General features: G+C 34.2%; 1 protein-coding gene across 2 annotated transcripts in view; it reads left to right on the top strand.

The window, feature by feature from the left end:
• Positions 1–15,376, top strand: part of LOC135210751 (phosphatidylinositol 3-kinase regulatory subunit alpha-like) — a 584,655-nt gene that overhangs the window by 258,458 nt on the left and 310,821 nt on the right. The window lies entirely within an intron of this gene.

The raw sequence follows: 15,376 nt of genomic DNA on the forward strand, positions 1-15,376 counted from the left end.
CACTGATTTAACACATAGGTTTTCCGTACGGGTGTTATGCTTGCACTGCTATGCTAAGTTATTCGCAGTCAGTGGTTTCTCTTTGACAATAAGGACAATTGAACATTCTCTTCTTTTAGTTCTGTGTCAGTGTATTCTCGTCATTTTTTACCATTGTTTTTTAAAAACAAATTTCATCTAAAAAAAAAGTCGTAATATCATCGAAATCGCTGTATTGGTTTTTTATTAAAATCATAATCATTGTATGTTTGGAAGTGTGGTTATTTGTTTTCAGGGCTCACATTGTTTATTATTATTTACCATCCATTCATAATAATTTAAGCTTGTGTCGCTCACATATTTTCAGGAGTATTGTATAACGGCAATTTGTCCAACAACTGGCTTTACGTTACACATGCTGAATTTCATTGAGGTACAAACTCCACGTGCATTAAGCCACCCACACCTGATCGAAATTGTATTCAAGGACTTACAGCCAACCTACATTTTTGTGTATCTCCTGATCACGACAATGCATCGGCTGACGTCGTCCCAGATTCAGTGGAGCGTCTGGGTCATGGCTGAACTTGGGATATTATATATATATATATATATATATATATATATATATATATATATATATTATATATATATATATAATATATATGCATATATATATGATTTTTATCACTTTAGCACGTGATTCGTTTACACACATATCCACAGGTGAAAAATAAGAGATTGGTGTAGGTCCTGACCGGTTTCGACTTTATTTCCAAGCCATTGACGAAGGAAATTAAGTCGAAACCGGTCGGGACCTACACCCCGTCTCTTATTTTTCACCTGTGAGATATTATATATATATATAGTATATATATATATATATATATATATATTTATTTATTTATTTATTTATTTATTTATTTATTTATTCATTCATTCATTCATTCATATAACATATTGAAAGACCTGGGTGCGATCCTTATGTGAGTCAGATATATATATATATATAGATATATATATATATATATATGTGTGTGTGTGTGTGTGTGTGTGTTTATATATATATATCTATATATATATATATATATATATATATATATATATATATATATATATATATATATAATGGCACATCCATACTTTAACAGCTGAAGTGTGGATATATATCACCATTACAGTAAACTTCCATACTTAATCCTCGCATACAAGAACCCCATCAGCAGCTTGTCAACCCAGGCCCTCTTGCAAACTTCTACGGTGCCAACCCCCTTCTGTATTAGTTCTTCCTCTCTGCTTGCCTTCAAACAGTTTTTTTTTTTTCTTTTTTCTTACACCCCTTCTACACATTTTCATGTTTCTCTTTTTATCGATTTTATGCCACTTATACTATAAAAAAAATTCATCTGTAGAGCTTTCGCCGTTTCTCCTTCATTCACATCGAGACTTTACTTCTGTTCACATCGAGACTTTACTTCTGTACAAGAGAGTTGGTTCACCAATCCTCTCTTGTGTTACCCGCAAAACTCCCGCCTGAAAACCCTAATTTAAAAAAAAAAAAAAAAAAAAAAAATTTACAGCTGGAGAAGTTCGAATTCCATTTCTTCCTTTCGCTTCTGCCTAGCAAGCCCAAACCAGCCCTGAGAGTCTGTGGACTGCCTCGACCTCGTTCTTGGGAAGCGATGGGATTAGAGGTCATACAATTAGATTCGGAACCGAGGGACACTCGAGGAAATTAGGCTGAAGGTCCTTCTCAAAGCACATCTCTCATCCTTGACAGGAGCCGAGTTGACCAGACTTTACCTTTGTCCTTAACTTTTAAGTTTTTTTTTTTTTTTTTTTTTTTTTTTTTTTTTTTTTTTTTTTTTTTTTTTTTTTTTTGTTTTTTTTTTTTTTTTTTTTTTTTTTTTTTTTTTTTTGTGTGTGCCTGTGCGTTTTCTTTCGTCTTTTGTTTATCCGTAGTTTCCGCCGAGTTCAGGTACCACTACTCCCCCGGCCCCCACTTTTTTTTTTGTTTATGGAGAAGTTTTTTTTTTTCTTCTTCTTCTTCTTTTTTTATGATGGGGAGGAGAAGAGAAAGGTTGTAAGTTGTTATTCATGGATTTTAATAATTTTTTTAATTTTTTTTTTATTCTCGCATAATTATAGTAATAAACTTTCAGTTCTTTTTTTCCAAATTCTCCCTTTTTTTAATTTTTTTGCTCAGTAATATCATATATATTTTTTCGCTTATTAATAGCAATCTTCATGAAGTTTCTGTATAAAATTGTTCTTTTATATTGTTAATTTTTGCTTAGTTATAAATAGCAACTATCTTTGAATTCCCCTATAGAATGAAATTTTAATGCTATTTATTCAACGAATTGATATTTCTCTCTCTCTCTCTCTCTCTCTCTCTCTCTCTCTCTCTCTCTCTCTCTCTCTCTCTGAGAACTGCCTTTGAACAAACGGAAACGGGATATCGATTGGTCCTTGAAAGGGGTGGAAATCCCGAGAGATCAGTTGTAGCGACAGAAATTCGCGTAGCTGAGAGGAACATTTAAAGATGTAGCACACGAAGTGTGAATGACGCAGTATATGAGACAGCGATCGATGTGCTGCTGATGACATGACGCGTTTTAAGAAGCGTGCGAATGTGTCGCGGAAAAATGTGTTAATGTTTAAGAACTATAAGTATGTATGTACGAATAAATTTTTTTATTTTTTAACGCTTGTGCTAGGGAATCAATTCTATTTTCTTTGTTTAATGATTAACGTAGTTACCTGCCTTTTAGGGGCATTTTTTTGGTCTTAAATTGCCTTTATCGCGTCCTTATTTCCTGCCCTCTAATAACAATAATTTCAATTGTTTCTCTCAACGTTTACTATAATTGTAGTCCTGAACCCATATAAATTCCGCCCTTCCCTTACTTTAACTCCTTCATTCCTTTTTGTATTTTATAAATCTTGCTGTCTAACACCTCTTACATATTCTTGATATCTTTGCCTTGCTTTCCAACCACTCCAACTCCCTCCTTTCACCGTCTTAAGCGTGAAATGGCCGAAAGTACCTTCATTTCGTGAAATCTTATTTGAACGCCTTCCTCTTTTCTGGAACCACCCTCCCCTCCCTACTCTTGGTTCCCCCAACCTGCGTCAAGGTGTGTTATGCCGCTCGGATTGATTGATTGATTGATTACTGGGAAATATGTGGCGCAGGAGCAGTCACGCTCGTGCCGTGCATGTTTCAGTGATGGGTCCTTTCAAGATGGGGACGAGGAGGCAAATCAAGGACAACCGGCAGGTAACGCGGTGTACTGTAGGCATTACTTGAGGTTCTTTGCAGCGTCCCTTCGGCCCTTAGCTACAAGACTTCATTCCTTTTTATTCTACCTCTGTTGTTAATCTTTCTTCCATTTTACTTTCCACCTTCACCTAACAATTGCTTCATAGCGCAACTGCTTTGAGATTTCCCTCCTGTTACACCTTTCAAACCTCTTTACTGTCAGTTTCCCTTTCAGCGCTGCATGACCTCACAGGTCCCAGTGCGTGGCCTTTGGCCTAAACTCTAGATTCCAACCTCTTAAAGAGAGTGACGAGAGTACCAGCCATTTTTTTAATGCTTGGAAAATATTTGTGGAGCTTTTTATTTCATGTCTTTTTTTTTTTTTTTTTTTTTTTCCTTCATGTCGTTCGCTGTCTCTTTTCGAATGATGGGAATCTGAACTGTGTCTGGATATATCGAAAGGAAACAACGAAGGCAGCAGAAGCAGAAACAGAAGTAATATAGAAATATAATCAAAATAATGATGGCAACAACAATAACATTAGCTGTGTATTGTTGGTAGATTAGATGCATTTAGAATTTCCTGGTAATGTTGATCGTTTATTTATTTTTATTTCTCTCTCTCTCTCTCTCTCTCTCTCTCTCTCGTCTCATCTCTCTCTCTCTCTCTCTCTCTCTCTCTCTTCGTCAATATTCTTTTGTGTGTTACATGACACATTGCCATTAAGGTGTTAGCTGTTTGGTTTCCGAAGGTAATTCTGATAATTTGATGACGCTGGTGTTCACATAGTCTTGAGTAGGTGGATAATAGGTGTACACACATACACATGTTTGGATAAATAGAGAGAGGAACACTTGTTTTATTACATTGTATGCACATGCACTTTGCATATGTATTTGTGATATATAGTAAGCACAGAATATCATAGACACAACACACTTACAAATTCATAAATATAAACGCACGCACACATATATATATATATATATTATATATAATATAGTATATATATATATATATATATATATATATTATCACACAATATAATTCTTAATAACTGAATGCGTGTATTTGATATTCAAAACATGCATAACTGCACATTTTGGGGCGGTATTTGCCAGGTAATGAGAGCATTTCCACAAAAACACGGTGATCAAAATTGACAGCTCATAAACAAAGCAAATTGTCAAGACGTTTTACATCATCACTTCAACACAGGCAATAAAGATAATGAATATGGATATGTATAAAGGTGTAAGGTGATGGGGGTTATTATGATTATGGAAATAATTGACCAAATGTTTTTGGATTTAGCGATGTTTTAAGTGGTTTAACGCCAAAGAGGGACGTACACAAGGTTATATGTTATGGTTAGGTATGATATTTTGATGTAAGGCTATGGTAATTTTGGCGTGAAGTGGAAATGTTCTCATAAATAAGGAATGCAGAGTATAATTTTATTGTATGTATGTATGTATGTATATATAATATGTTAGCAATAAATATATATTTGTATATATGTTATATTATATGTGTGTATATATATATATATATATATATATATTATATATATATATATATATATATATATATATATAAATTAAGATTCAGGAACAAAATGACGTGGCTCCATTAGGTTCGCCTCACACACCGATTCCTGAAGATTTTTTTTTTTTTTTTTTTTTTTTTTTTTTTTTTTTTTTTTTTTTGTTTTTTTTTTTTTTTTTTTTTCCACCGAAAACTTCAGCTCCGTTTCAGGGTTCCCGGAAAAGGGGGCTTCACAGAACCTGAACGTTTGACGTTTCGCGCGAAACTTAATCATTTATCAGAGAGAGAGAGAGAGAGAGAGAGAGAGAGTTGCAGACACTGATGGCGTCATGTAATCGAAACATTGTCAAAATACAGCATAGTACAATTTTGGATAACTCCTCTCTCTCTCTCTCTCTCTCTCTCTCTCTCTCTCTCTCTCTCTCTCTCGGTGGCAGGCTGTTGAGGTCTATCAAATGTCGCCCACGCTAATTACTTAATAATGCCCCGTTTGGAATTTTTTTCATGTTAGATCATAAGCAACGCTCGATTTTTGGAGATATGGATCACTTGATGTCTCTCTCACCTGTGTGTAGTTTTTATCGAAGTTATTTTCTTTGATACTGTTATATTCTTTATTGGGTGGGCAATCTGTCTCTCTCTCTCTCTCTCTCTCTCTCTCTCTCTCTCTCTCTCTCTCTCTCTCTCTCTCAATTATTTGACCTTTGTAAAGATTACATCGTTTTGTAATTTTGTCGAACTGTTTCGTTGATTGGTTAATGCCACCTATTTTTTCTTTGTAAGTATTATATATCTATATATATATATATATATATATATCTATATATGATAATTAGATATATATATATATATAGATATATATATATATATATATATATATATATATATATATAGTATATATTATTTATTATGATTATCACATCACGTGATTCATACAAATTATTCGAGCCACAAATGTCCTTTAATATCTAATTCGCTCTACCTCGAAATTAATATATTTTCATATATGTAAACCGGAGGGGAATTTTTTTGTTGATAATAATTTCGTCCTCACGTCGGTTCGAATCACCGCCCAGCGGGCAGAGAAGAAATCAAGACTTCAGTGACGTTTATCGATTGCCTGTGTGTCGTTGAATATATTGTATCAATATATATATATATGTGTGTGTATATATATATAATATATATATATATATATATATATATATATATATATATATATATCTGTACATATTAGTATGTTTATCTATCTTTGTAATTTCAGTTCGAAGAGTTATCATTGAGGCTTAGTGAAAGTTTCTGTCGAAAATCCGATATATGTTGCTCATGTATGGCTTAACATGTGTTTATAACTAAGAGATTAGAATGTTGAGGTTGACGGGTGGCCTTCATTCACTCATTTTTCACGATCCCTGAAGCTCTTCTCCTGCCCAGAATGACCTGATCGCTGTTACCAGATTCCCTGGACAGCAGTACCGGTATATTGGCAGTGCAGAGGACGTCGTGCAATTGCAACAAATTGTATTTCAATGTTTTACTTACATTCTTCTTTATTTGTTAATTTTTTTTTCTAATAACTTGTCTCCTCTTTCTGTATTTCCCCGTTACTTTTTGTTACTTCTTTTAAATGAAAACCATACTCTTTGGAAGCTTGAATTTCAAGTCAGAGGCCCGTGTGGGCGTGTTCCGTAACAATAGGGTTCATCTTTTCAATAATAATAATAATAATAATAATAATAATAATAATATAATAATAAAAAATCAATGGTAATTATCAGAAGACAGTTGATCGCGTAGGTGAAAAAAGTACTTAAAATCAATTAGGAAAGTTGATATATGAAAAGTTCAAAATCGGTGCTATTAATGGAAGCGTCGTAACATAATGGCGTCTTTGTTTGCGTCAGTTTCAAGGTAAAATAGACAGCGAAGCCTCGGCATAATTATTTTTCTATTTTGAGCCTTTGTTAGCTAATGTCTGTGCAGCTGTAGAGAGTTTATATTTATATAAAAGATAGTTCTTAGCATCACCTAATGATCATGATGACACTCATAGAATAATGATGCTTTTGCTGCTCCGTTCGTAAACAGGGATTTTTGTTTTCCCTCAGTTGATTATAATCATCTTATCTATCTTTTTATTGTGAAGCTTTAAGTCTTTTTCATTACCATTGTTATTTTCATTAGTTTTTTATTTGCGTTTTCTAACGATTGCTACAGCAACTTTTGACCGTCTTTCGTTTCACCACATCAGTAAAATGTCTGTATAATTTTCTGTAGACCATGTATAGTAACTTTTATATGTATGGATTAATTATGACCCTATCGTGTTAGTTGAGGACAAGACGTCTACTCAGCGATGAAAAGATCGAATGGAGTTAGGTTTTCGAGATGTTATTAAGTTCTTATTGATAGTACAAAAATACATAAGGCTTTCATAGATTCCGTATTTGGAGCATGTGAGAGGGTCAAGGTAGAAGAAGACTGTGTGGTATATGTAATGTCAAGGAGATGGGTAGGGAAGCTCCTCTTGAGATGCTACGGCCATTAAATGAGAAGAGAGGATGTGGAACCAATTAAAAGAGTTAAGAACAAGGCAGTGTTGGTGGTGGTGGCGGGTGGGCTTTAGCATGGGTGGATATGGTGAGGAAGGGTGTGTGAGTGGGGTGGGGGCCTTGGGGAAGAGGATGCAAGGAGTAGAAGTAGATGGGAGAAAGTTGACTCGTGCGGCCGACCCTGCTATACCGTGGGACTAATATTGGGACTTTAGGATTTGGTTCGGTTCAATCTCCAATACTTGCGAGGCCACGTGGATTGACATAATGAGCTATTGCAGAGTCATGGCTGAATGGATTCGCCCCAGAAATGCTGTTGGCTGCGCGTATGGTCTCGGTTTGAGGGATTTCTAATATAATTGCTCCTTTTTATCTGTGTTAATACAGATGCGATCATTTTTATCACGATATATGTATGTATATACATATGTGTGTGTGTGTATATATATATATATATATATATATATATATATATACGTATATATGAATGTTCATAGTATATGCATGTATGTAAATTCAAAATTATATATATTATATACATAAAATTCATACATACATACATGAATAAATGCATACAAGCACACGTTAATCTATTAGGAAACAATGTCTAATATGTTTTCATAATTTTGTGATTATTATTCTTATTATTATTGTTGTTGTTGTTGTTGTTGTTCAGAAATCTAGGTATTTATGAAAGAGCGGTGCTTTTATCCGAATGTCACCTTGGGCATCGGGTTAACGCATGCAGCAGTGTGTGCCTCATACAGGCAGCCAGTGCGCCTTTAGTAACTAACGTTGGCTTTGAAGCTTTCGCTGTGTTTCGCATTCCATTTTAACGTATTAAAAATGGCTGGATCGTAAAAGGGCCGACGGGGTTTTAAGTGTGTGAATAAAAGCGTAATCTCTCTCTCTCTCTCTCTCTCTCTCTTCTCTCTCTCTCTCTCTCATCTATATATATAATATATATATATATATATTATATATATATATTAGAATGGCCAATCGTGAAAAAATTAGTAATTAAAAAAAACAATGGATTTTAAGTCCCTCAATAAAAGCGATACCTATCTCTCTCTCTCTATCTATCTTTCAGTCATGTATTAAAATCGCCAATCGTAAAAAAAAGCGTAATCTCTCTCTTCCTCTCTCTCCTCTCTCTTCTCTCTCTCTATCTCTCTCTCGCTCTCTCTCTCTCTTCAAAGACCAGGTCGCCAAGATGTAAATTACCGCCTTCTTTGTTATTTACAGCCTCGTAAATAAATCAGTTGTCATCTGTATACGAAATGTACATAAACGCAAGGAAACATCTGATATATTCCTTTGTTGTACCGAACCTTCGTCTTCAAAGAAGAGCGAACGTCTGTCCATTTTCATGCTGAAGTCTCGCTCCGCTCTCGTGGGATATTATGTTGTATCCCCAATACGGAGCAGCGGCCTTTTTGTGTGATGTGTCATCTATGATAGAATTTAAAAAAAAAAATATATGATTTCTTGCATCTCTCCTAGATAGTGACCCCCCCCCCCCCCCACCACCACCACCACCACCACCACCACCACCACCACCACCACCAAGGGTTTTCGGGGGTCGTTATGTAGGGCTGATATTTCTTGGGGGTCATTTCCTTTTAGTTATTTACAGTCTCTTGTTTATGTTTTTAAACGGTCATCCTGAACGGCATTGTATAAACACTCCGAAAAGGTGGATACACATACCTTAGGCCTCATTGTTTATAGGAAAGATATGATTTCTTTTTTGAAAAGTGTTTAAATTCCTGTAATGTGAAATAACAGTCATATACAGTGTTAAGCTAACAAATTTTCTGTTTTTTTTTTCTCTCTCTCTCTCTCTCCCCAGTACCCAACGGGTTTTTTATGTGTGAACTGTTCTATCTTATACAGCATTCAGAAAAAATATCAATATGATTTTTATTTTGAAGAAAGTACAGTTTCTCTTATTTTGAAATATCTGTTATATAAAGTGTTGCGGTGTTATGAATAAGTGCCCTTTTGTTTCCAGTTTCCAACGAGTTTTCTGTGTGATCTGTTGTAGGTTATAAAGAATTTTGAAAAAATATCAACATGAATTTATTTTGAAGGCTCTACAGTTTCACTTGTTTTGAAATATGTTATATAAAGTGTTACGGTCTTATGAAGGAATGTCCTTTGTTTCCAGTCTGCAACCTGCTTTCTGTATGATTAAACTATTACTGTTTAAACTATTACTAAATTGAAAGAAAATGTACCCGAGTTTTGCTTTGATGACAGTACAATTTCACATACGAAGTATCTGTCATGTGAAGTGTTGTTAGGGTATTACCAATATCCCCTTATTTTCCCTAGTATCCAACGGGCTTTCTGTGTGATCTTGTTCATCTTTTTACAGAATTTATGAAAATGTACGTCAGGTTTTCTTGAAGGTAGTAACGATTCCCCCAAAATTTCGAAATACGTATTATGTAAAACGCATTATAGTTTCTCCTTGCAATCCTTCTTCCCCTACTCCTATTCTCCTCTGACATCCACCCTTCCCCCCGCCCCCCACCAAAAAATGATAGAGGCCAAATAAAAGAATAAAAGCACTCCGCCAACATCAAGGGAGTGCATTCATGAACGCTGACAAGTAAATCGAAAAAGAAAAAAAAATCAGTTTCGGAATTCTTTGATGATACATACTCGACCTTCATTTGTCATTACTCTCGACTGAAATTACCCGCCGATGAAAGGTTTCAGAGAGAGAGAGAGAGAGAGAGAGAGAGAGAGAGAGAGAGAGAGAGAGAAGTCGATGTTTCGCCCGACCCTAGCAACAAGAGCAGCTAACTCTCCCCGCATGGTAACCGGCCATATATACCGAGACGATCTTTCTCTTCCACTCGCTCTTATTTTTATTTTCATTATTTTTTTTATAATTCTTGTTCAGCCATGCCTCCTTTTTAGGTTTATGGTGGAATGGTGGAGGGGATGCCATTTGCTAATTATACTAGTAGATATACGTATATGGATATATGTCTTTGTGATTAATGCGTATTTTATATATGTCTGTATTTATGCGTATGTATATATTTATATATCGTTTTGTAAAGATGGTGCATATCCTATTGCGCTTTGGCGTTAAACATTGTTTATTGATTTATTTTTTAATTAATTATTTTTTTTTATTCAATACCCCTTGTGTCTAGAAGGGAGATTTGCACTTTGTATTGGACTGTAAAATGACTTTATTGACTTGAAAGTCGACCTTAAGTTGTCTCTCTTCCCCGCCGTATTTTCAGTCTAGTCCCCGATACGTGACAAAGGCAGCTGCGTGCGTTATATAAGCCGTCTGTAAATATATTTCTTTAATTCTAGGGGAGAGAGAGAGAGAGAGAGAGTGGCCAAAAATTTTTTTTATTTTGTTTCATCCTGTAATGAAAGCGTGGCCTTTCGATATTTCTCAGAGAAAAAGAATCTCTCTCTCTCTCTCTCTCTCTCTCTCTCTCTCTCTCTCTCTCTCTCTCTCTGAATAATAATTTGTTGACTTAGGGCTTGGTTGAAAGTGACCTTTGGTTTCAGATAAAAGTGTATTTTTACGTAACGTCAGTCTTGATTGGCGATAAGTTTTTTCTAGTTGAGTGTTAACTGTATTCTCGTTTGTGGAGTCTCGGGTTTTTAAGAGAGAGAGAGAGAGAGAATGGCGACTTTATCTCTTTCGTTAGATAGCGGGGTAGTAGTGATTCACTTCTATTTATAAGCCATAATGTTAAAAAAAAGTTAATCTTTCCTGGTTCCCTTTTTTCAATATTTACATATTTTCATAGTTACCACTACAGTCTCAATGACAAACATTTCTAAAAGCTCTACAACTCTGCTTCAAGTTCCATAACAGCATTTTTATTTATAGTTATTTTCAGTGTAGTGTTTTATTTTATTTTGTTCATGGTAGTTTCAAACCAAGGTCATTGTAGTGTTTGAGGGTGGCCGGGAATAAAAGTCACAGAAACAATTCACAGAGAAAAAAGTCAGAGAGGAAGAAGTCAGAAAAAAGTCGAAGTCACAGAAACAGTTCGCTGGGAAAAAGGTAAGAATAATCGCAGGGAAAAAAGTCACAGGGAAGAAAGTCACGGGAAACAAGTCACAGGAAAAGAGTCAGAGGGAAAAAAAGTCAGAAAAAAGTCACCTTTTAGCTTAGAAAAAAAATCACATTAATATATGGCAGCCATTAATAAAGTCACATGGAAATTCACAATATTTCTATATGATATTTATCGTCTTTTGTTTATGTTCTGACGGTCATCCCCAATGGGCTTGTACTAAACACGCCTTTGTACAGCGTTATAATCCTTTGGGGATGACTATCTAGGAAAGATTAATGTGACTTATTTTTCCTTTGACTTTTTTCCTGTTACTTTATTTCTGTGACTTTTTGTAATTGAATACGTTTTAGACATTCAAAATTAGAACTGTTTATGAAGATAAGTTCGAAGTCCCTCAATATCAAGATATGCCAGTATATAAATAAGATTAAAAATCTCAAAATAAATTGTTTCCTCCATAAACGAAGATTATATTTTCCAAACAGGCTTTTCTTGAAAGATCCCTCTCGTACGGCATCTAATATATATTGAATTGCTGTACTTTTATAGTTATATACAAGTTCGGTATCATATTCCAACTTTTTCCAGAATTGCTACTGATACAACCAATAGCCATTCAAGTTCTCTATAAATGGTACAGATATGATCGTTGTGCTAACTGCGCTATTGCTGATATTGCTATAACGAGTGGAGGGGTCGCTGTGCAAATAGAAAATTCATTTTTTTTTATTATATATTATATTTTATTTGGTTTTTGTTACTTCAGTCTTCAAAATACGTAATATTTAAAACTCTGGTCGTGAAATGCATATGAATTCGAAATGTATACAGTGGTGTAGCAAAATTTCTTGCTAGATTTTGTGGGTTCCAATCCTTCTCAAGAAGGAAAAGGATTCATTTATTCTCCATCTGGATCTAGTAGTTACGCTGACAAGCTGGTCCAAAAAGTGTGAGAAAAATGTATAAAAGGTTCAGATAATAAAAGTTTGTAAATGTGTATCCCCACGCACACAGATATAACAGTATAAGTGTTTGTAAATGTGTATATCTATACATATACCTATTATATGTGATGTTTATGTATATATATATATATATATATATATATATATATATATATATATATATATATATATATATATATATATATATATATATATATATATATATATAGAGAGAGAGAGAGAGAGGAGAGAGAGAGAGAGAGAGAGAGAGAGAGAGAGAGAGAGAGAGAGAGAGTGTTTAAAGTAAGTACTGTGCATCCAGATAAGAATGAACATCGCATTTGTAATTTTCTCTCTCTCTCTCTCTCTCTCTCTCTCTCTCTGCATGGGTCCTTCTATTCCCCCGCCCAAGAAATTTTGCTGCTGAACTCTACGGATGTTGGGTGTAAGATTTCATTAGGGAAGACTTTTAACCTAGTGACTAGTCTGTTTACCCTATGAAATCAATCGACTAATTTTACTTTTTAACTTGTCTGACCTCACGAAAGCCAAATTCGAAAAGAGTAAATGTTTAGATAGCAACAGAGCTGAATTATCCGCTTGTTACGTAAATAGGAAGTTGGTGCATATGACAATAGAGAAAGGTCAACCCATGGTATTTAAAAAAGAAAAAGAAAAAAAAAAGATCACTCTTGGATATTGTACCAGAAAGGGGTGACTGATATTTGAATTGTATTGTGACGCCCGAATATTATAGAAGAGGGTCACTCCATCTATTCTATACTGTGCAGTCATGTGCACGAATACATTCAATTCATTTCAAGTACCAGAATTAGTTTTTTTAAAAGAGTAAATTACAGATTGGTGACTTGTAACAGTTTGGACTTACTGCGGACTTCCAATGAGTAGTTTTTGAGAAAAGCAAAGTAACTAAAAGGGTCCATATTTTTTTGAAATACGGGTGTTACTGTTAAATCCCTAAGTAATGAGAGATTATGCTTGCTATGTATGCTATTTTCATTTACAATGAAGAGATATTATGTAAATATTTTATTAATGGTTGAAGAGTCTTATTTTAAATTGAAATAATTTATTGGTATATGAATGTGACATATTTCACGTAATGCCTCTGATTGAGAGAGAGAGAGAGAGAGAGAGAGAGAGAGAGAGAGAGAGAGAGAGAGAGAGAGAGAGAGAGATTGTGTAGGAGGGAATTATCAGTTAAAAATATGCCATTGGCAGACTCCCGCTAATCCCATTCTTTTTCTTTTCCAGGTAAGTAACCAAGCATCCAGTAAGGTTTATCCAGAATGCTGCTGAACGTAAGTACGTGAATAGATAATTTCGTCGTCTGTGTTCGTTTGTACTTTTATGATTATTTTTTATATATTTATTTATTTATTTTTACTCTAGATTCTTTGGAGGCTTGAATCTCAAGTCAATGGCATGTGGCTTGTTCCATACCAATATGGCTCATCTTCTGATTATTATTATTATTATTATTTTATTATTATTATTATTATTATTATTATTATTATTATTATTATTGGAAAAGTAAATCCACAGTATATGTCTGATCTGTTATTTAAAATACAAAGCAGAGAGCTTTCGAAGACCTGCACGGTCCTCCTTGTCTTCGAAAGCTCTCTGCTTTGTATTTTAAATAACAGATCAGACATATTACTGTGGATTTACTTTTCCATTTTATTTTATTAACTCGTGTGATTATGAGGTTTCTTTGTATTATTATTATTATTATTATTATTTATACGTCCAAAATCACGGGGACCAACCCAGAATTGCCATTTACAGGTGTTGCCAAGCAAATTTCCACATATTAGAATACATATATAAAAAAAGAAAGAAAAATAGTATAAAGAAGAAAAAAAACCCTCAACAGTATCATGTTGCATTATTGCAGTAAAAGGAATCTTGTTGCATAACACCTTCCCTTAGCTAAAGTCTTTAGGTAAAGCGGCTTTACTCCATCTATTTACAAAAAGTACCTTTGCTCAAAGTATGTTGGAGATGGACTTAACAAAAAATTGTAAATGAAAAAAATGGACTTTAAAAAAAATGGATATGGAGATTTTATTAAATTTCTTTTTGAGGGGAAATAGTTTTTTTTTAATGGATTAAAAATACAAGATGAAAAATGGACATTTTAAAAACATTTTAAATACTTAACGTGTAAACTTAAGCCCTTTGTTGAGCTAAGCATTATTATTATTATTATTATTATTATTATTATTATTATTATTATTATTATTATTATTATTATTATTATTATTATTATTATTATTATTATTATTATTATTAATAATGTGCGACCATGTTTATGTATCAAGAAACTTCCACTTAAATCACCAGATCATATAAACGAAAATTATAATAGTGATAGAAAAATGATACCCATATGAGTTCTTATGAAATAAATTTGACAAAGTCAAACGCAGGTGGGCGGGGCCCTTTGCTAACAGTCTGTTTCCGTGACAGAACCTGTTCTTCTGAGAGAGTTTTTTTTTTTTTTGTGACACGAGGGCCCTGCCCTCAGAATTGACCTGTCGTTGCAGTTGTTGATTGTAATTGTTGCAGTTGTAGTAACAGCGCAGTGGTGGAACTCAGGTTGTGGAGTCAAAATTGTCTAAAACTGTTGCCCAGGGAACGAGAAATGTTCGTGTTGCGTTTTTCAATAAGTTTTAGAGGAATATATCTAAACAGAAACCAGTAGTACAGCATCTCTCTCTCTCTCTCTCTCCTCTCTCTCTCTCTCTCTCTCTGATTTTTCGAGATGCCTCATTGCTCAGGATATTAATTAAGCTTATTTACATTAATATTCTAAGTATTTCCAATAATTTATGTCGTCATCTGTGTACGAGAGAGAGAGAGAGAGAGAGAGAGAGAGAGAGAGAGAGAGAGAGAGAGAGAGAGAGAGAATGTCCCCTTTCCCCAGAAAAGCATCTCTTTCTATCTGTCGCACTTGGTTTTTGCGAGAAATTCTATTTTTTGCCGTTTCT

This window comes from Macrobrachium nipponense, chromosome 4 (genome assembly GCF_015104395.2).
Source record: "Macrobrachium nipponense isolate FS-2020 chromosome 4, ASM1510439v2, whole genome shotgun sequence".
In the NCBI taxonomy this organism is placed as follows: Eukaryota; Metazoa; Arthropoda; class Malacostraca; order Decapoda; family Palaemonidae; genus Macrobrachium; species Macrobrachium nipponense.